Here is a 6,000-nt window from a genome sequence, read left to right on the forward strand (position 1 = left end):
ATAGTGGAAAAAGTGAAATACTTTACATGAAAAAAAAATATATAGGTTGAACAAAAATCTCCGTGCAAAGTTTCTACAAAAAACTATACCAAGAAGAGGGAAGAACACCTGAGCTTGAAGACAAGGTGGAGGAATTAGAACAAACAAGGGCAAAGATAAAACAGTAATAAGGTACCAGTGTGGATTCCAACATAGACATGGTGTTCTGAAAAGACCAAGTCTATGAATAGGCATGGAAAAAGGAAAAAATATAGTTCTAAAGGCAGAGAAACATTTAAAAAACATTATGACAGAAAATGCCTCATTATCAGGAAAAGATATGCCAATCCAGCATTTAGGACCTCAGACAGACCGTAAAAGAACATCCCTTGTCATATTATAATTAAAATATTAAATATATAACAAAGGGGGTGTACTGAAAGCACCAAGAAAGAAACGCCAAGTCACATATAAACGCATTCCTGGAAAACTAACAGCAGATTTTTCTAACAGGAAGTTTAAAAGCCCATATTACTATCTCGTACTAAAAGTACTAAAAGATAATAACTGCCAAACCATACCACTGCACCCAGCAAAACTACCTATTATAAACAAAAATTTTTTTCATGGCAAAAATAAGGTAAAGCAATTTATAATCACTATGCCAGGTTGACAGAAAATACTGTGAAGAATCCTCTAGAACTGAAGAACAAATTCATCTGTGGGCCACAGTAGAAGAACAGCTAAGCCGCTGAGAAAGATGAAGGGGGGAATTAAACACTATAAAAACAAAACAAAAAACAAAAAACCAACAACAACAACAACAACAAACCAACCCAACATGGACAGGAATCAACACAAACTTTTTGATAATAACTCTGAATATTAATGGGTCTTAATTTCCTAGTCAAAAGATACAGACTAGCAGACTAGAATCAATCAGCAGGAAACATACACTTGCTGCTTCCAAGAAATGCATTGCATCACAAAAGACAGACACTCTCTGGGTGAAAGGACTGAAAAAGTTGTTGGACAAGCAAATGGATCTTCGGAAAGGGCTGTCACTGCTTTCATGTCTGACAAAAGAGACTTCAAACTGGAACTAGTGGGAAAGGGTAAAGCATCCATGCTAATTTAGGGTACAATCCATCAAGAGGACAGTATAATGTTAAACATATATGTCTCAGACACAACTGCAACACCACGAGCCACTAGGGAAATGTAAATGAAAGCCACTTTGAGATTCCATCTCATCCCAGTCAAATAGCTACTAAGAAGAAAATAAATGACAACAAATGCCTTGGAGGATGTGGAGAAAAATATCTCTTACCCATGTGGAAGGGAGCAGCTACTATGGAAGTGTGTGTGGGAGGTTGTCAAAAAAGCTAAAAATAGAGCTATCATATCAGCCATCCATACCATTACTGAGCAAATACCTAAAGCACAGAGAGACTGGCAGATCCATGCCCATCACCCCTCTATTAATAATGTCTTAAAAATGGAATCCACATAGATGTTCATCAAGTGATATATGTAATGGAGATGCAGAATGTGTATACAATAGAATTTTATTTGTCTACTAAGAAAAAATAAATTACTAAATTTTTAGGAGTAGATGGAACTAGCAAATATTTAACTAAATGAAGTTACCCAGGCACAGCCAGGCAAACACTGAATGTTTTCTCTCATATGTGGATCTTAGCTTTGAATTTTTAGATGTATATGAATAATTCTTGGTGTCTGTAGAGGTCAGGAAACTCAAAAAGGCCCATGAGAAGTGTTGGAGGTGGGATAAGGGATGAGCTAATAATAGAACAAATATCATATAAAAGCATGGGAAATACTGGGAGAATTTAAGTATAGATGGGGATGGGCAACAGGGGAGAGGAAAGAATGGAGTGGAGTATGCTAACCAACACTAAACATGTAGGAAAGACTTACAGAAGCCTACTACTTTGCCAGCTACTTTAAAAAATTCCTTTGATGTAGTTCAACAACCCTATATGATAAAAATCCTGGCAAAACTATAAACAAGACAAACATACCTGAACATGATAAAAACTACATATGACAAAACTATAGTCAGCATTATACTAAATGCAAAAATAAAAGTATCTCCTATAAAGTCAGGGTAATCATTTTCTCCATCCTTACTCAAAGTGAGGTTTAAAGTCCTAGCTATAACACAACCACACACACACACACACACGCACACACACACACATACACACACACACAGGAAACAAAGTAAACACAAATGGAAGAGACAAAAATAAAACTTTGTCTTTGTAGATGACATGATCATGTACTTAAAATCCCCTCAAACTATACAAGATAATATGAAGATAATTACAGGTTAATGCTAAGATAGAGCAAACATGCCTAGCAAAGATCAGAATACAAAATCGACATAGAAAAATCAGTATCTCCTTTATACATCAATACTTAATTATTGAGAAACCAATTGTGTGGGGGATCCCATTCAGTCACCAGAGAAATGCAAAGGGAAACGTCATTGAAGTTCTCTGTCTCCCCAGTCAGAATAGGTGTCATGAAGAAAACAGTAAGTTCTGTGAAAAGACACATAAAAGTGGAGCTTTCTACACTGCTGGTGGGAATCACTGCGGTTGATCACACACTAGAGATCAATATGGAGGATCTCAAATGCTGAAAATATAAGTGCCCCTTGATGGAATTATATCATTCCTGAGTATATATCTGAAGGATTATAAGCAAGCATACCACAGAGATACTGCACAGCCATGTCTACTGCAACACTATTCATAATAGCCAAGCGATGGTACCAGATCAGTATAGAAGGAATATATGGCACCTATACACAAGAAGCCTTTATTCAGCCATAAAGAAGAGTTGAATTATACTATTTGCTGGAAATTGGACAGAACTAGACATCGTGGTGTTAAGTAAATAAGTCAAACTTGGATTAAATTTGCATAAGGAAAGGCATGAGAAGGGGGTATGCATGAGGGAAGGAGAACAAGGAACTAGAGAGCAGACACCAAGGCTGTGCAGAGTGGAGGGAATCTATGCGGAATCTAGAGTTAAATGTGTGTTTGCATGTGCATTGTGTGTAATGAAAGAGGGAATGGGGGGGGACAAAATAGAGTAATAATGGGGGTCAAGAAAAGTATCACATTTAGATTTTTACTGTATACTTCTATATAACGACAGGAAATTAGTGGGGACTATTTGGTATGCAAGAAAAGGATTAGAGGAGGGGCGAAGAAGGTCCAGGGTAATAATCAAGACACAAGATATTCAAAGTACAATGAGATCTATGTAAAAGCAAGGATACCCATCATTTTTTTGCATTCTAGATTTGAATATTAATAACAGATGAATGTGCTGTTTAGAAGGAAGGTGTTATCTCTAAGCTCCCAACCCCTACATCTTACCCAGCGCTGTGTCCCTGACTCTCTGGAAAAACGTCCATGTTGCTGTTTGTTGCCTATTGTTCCTCACTGCACTCCTCTCCCTCCCTTTAGTAGCACACTTCAATTTGTAAAAGGTTAATGTTTAATTAAGAATCTACCAGCATATGTCGGCAGAGAGCTATTTGAAACACATAGCCTCTCAATTAGCGTAATGACTTAATCCCCTCATACCCTGAGAAGGGTCAACTCACACCTTCCCTTCACTCTGGGTCGTACTTGGTGTCTGTTCTCTAGTTCCTTGTTCTGCTTCTCTCAAGCATGCTCCCTCCTCATGTCTTTGCTTGTGTAAGTAGATCAGGCTGGCTCATAGCGAGCTTATAAAATGGCAGAGGGTAGATAAGGCTGAGAAAATTCATTCTGTCCCTGCTTTCTCAGCTGTACAAAGCAGTCATGCCAAGCTGCAGTCACTCACTGTCCTGGACACCTTTTATCTCACCACTGCTTGTATGATGAAGCCCACACATGCCTAATTTTAGTGTCCATATAGTAGTTCGCTGCATTGCCTCTGGTTTTTACCGATGCCGCACAAAGCAGTGAGTTTCTTTCACTGCATTTACAACATGTTTTTATTGAGAAGCAATAAAAGAAATAAAAGGCATCATTACAATGCTTCTCTTAAAAAAAAGCAAAACAAACAAAAAGCTTTTCTCTTAATATCTCACTCCATCTTCCATATCTTGACTGAGAAGAGTTGGGAGAAGGATGCTTTAAATTATTATTTAGCTGAAGATGATTGAATAAGAATCAATAATTATCAAATCACTTCCTTTTGTCTTGAATGTTCCTCTGTAATGGCAACTAAAATAGGCCCGAGCCCCCAAACCAAACCAGAAGTGACAGATAGCCAGAGAGCCATGACTGACTTTTAAAATACCTGCCAAATGTAATTGCTCTCAATACACACACACACACACACACACACACACACACACACACATACACAGTAGAACACAAGTATGTTCTACTGTTTGGTTGGAACATTTAATTTCATTAGTGTTTAACAGATGTTTCATTAATTAGCAGTCTATAACTGTTAAAGATAAAGTATCAAAATATCATTCTAAAACTTGTTATAGAATGGCAGATTCACATAAGCATCACCAGTTTAAAGTTAGAAATTGAACTTTCATGTGGTGTGTGTGTGTGTGTATGTCTGTGTATGTGTGTCTGTGTGTCTCTGTGTGTATGTGTGTGTGTCTGTGTGTCTCTGTGTGTGTCTGTGTGTCTGTGTGTCTGTGTGTCTCTGTGTGTCTGTGTATGTGTCTGTGTATCTGTGTGTGTGTCTGTCTGTGTGCCTGTGTGTGTGTGTCTCTGTGTGTGTGTCTGTGTCTGTCTGTCTGTCTGTGTGCCTGTGTGTGTGTGTCTCTGTGTGTGTGTCTGTGTATGTGTCTGAGTGTGTCTGTGTGTCTGTGTGTGTGTGTCTGTGTGTGTTTGTGTGTATGTCTGTGTGTGTGTCTGTGTCTCTGTGTATGTGTGTGTCTGTATCTGTGTCTCTGTGTGTGTGTCTGTCCTGTCTATCGCTTCTCTGACCCTTCCTCCATTTCTTCTCTTTCCCTGGAATCAGCTAGCAAGCATGCCCATACCATTCACCTGTGGATTCTTAGCCCCCACAACTCCAATTAGCATTTCTCCCAGGGAGCATTTCAACACCTTCCGCCTCCACAACATTGAAATCTTCCCATTTGTGTCTAGCAACCCAATTTGGTCAATTTCACCTGCATTCCTTGTGAGCCTGTTATTCAGGTTACAGCCCCAGAGTCTCCACAGTGCGTGGGAAGGCAGCGGGAGAACTCAGTGTTTTCTTTCAGGCTGCCACAAGAACATGTAGAGTACTGTGACTCACGAAGTTAGCAAACAGTCTTACCTTCCCAGCCGGAGTAGAGTTCTGGGGACAAGCAATGTTCATTCTCCAAAGCCACTGCTCACCTGGGCCCCCTGAAGCTGCTCATCAACCCCTCACAGCTGTTCACCTGAGCCACCTCCCTAGATGCTCACCAGAACCTCCTGTCTCCCCCACATCCCTATCCACCTGCCGCAAGCTCCACTCCTAAACTGAGAGACATAGACCAGGAAGCAGCAGAGCATTTGACTAATCCTGCATGATATTTTCATACTCCACGCCCATTTGTTCTAAGGAAAAACTTGTTCTCCTGAGCTGAAGGAGACACTGAAAAGAGAGGACCTGGACAGCACAGCTCCCTCAAAAATGAATCTAAATGAAGGAGGTTCTTGGCATCCATGTGCCCTGAAGATCCTCTGAGCTCTACTTCATGCTGCACCCAAGGCTAGGGAAGGGGACTATGAAGATAAGCAACTCACTCTGCAACTTAAGGAGCCTACAGTTTGTGGCATCTGGAATGCAGATCAGCAGTGAGATCTCACTGAGGAATGTTGAGGCATTCCTCCAGAGAGGGTGAATTCATTCAAGGGAAGGGAGCTTTCTGGAAGATAATGCCCTCACTGGTTCTCAGGGCATAGTACTTCCCTGAAGAGTGGGGCTGAAGGGGTTAAACTTGGCTAAGACTGCCTGGAGAATGCTGAAGGCAGAGAGCACTAAGACAGCAGA

General features: G+C 40.1%; 1 protein-coding gene across 3 annotated transcripts in view; it reads right to left on the reverse strand.

Annotated features, from left to right (window-relative positions):
* The window catches only part of Itprid1 (ITPR interacting domain containing 1), a 155,755-nt gene extending 150,043 nt beyond the window's left edge, over window positions 1-5,712 (reverse strand). For all 3 annotated transcript variants that reach the window (XM_085840597.1, XM_021165730.2, XM_085840598.1), the window contains exon 1: window positions 5,299-5,712. The gene's annotated coding sequence lies outside the window, so the exon portion shown is untranslated. The remainder of the gene's footprint in view (window positions 1-5,298) is intronic.
* Window positions 5,713-6,000: the final 288 nt, after the last annotated feature.

This window comes from Mus caroli, unplaced genomic scaffold, assembly GCF_978045245.1.
Source record: "Mus caroli unplaced genomic scaffold, Mus_caroli_1 scaffold_7, whole genome shotgun sequence".
NCBI lineage: Eukaryota > Metazoa > Chordata > Mammalia > Rodentia > Muridae > Mus > Mus caroli.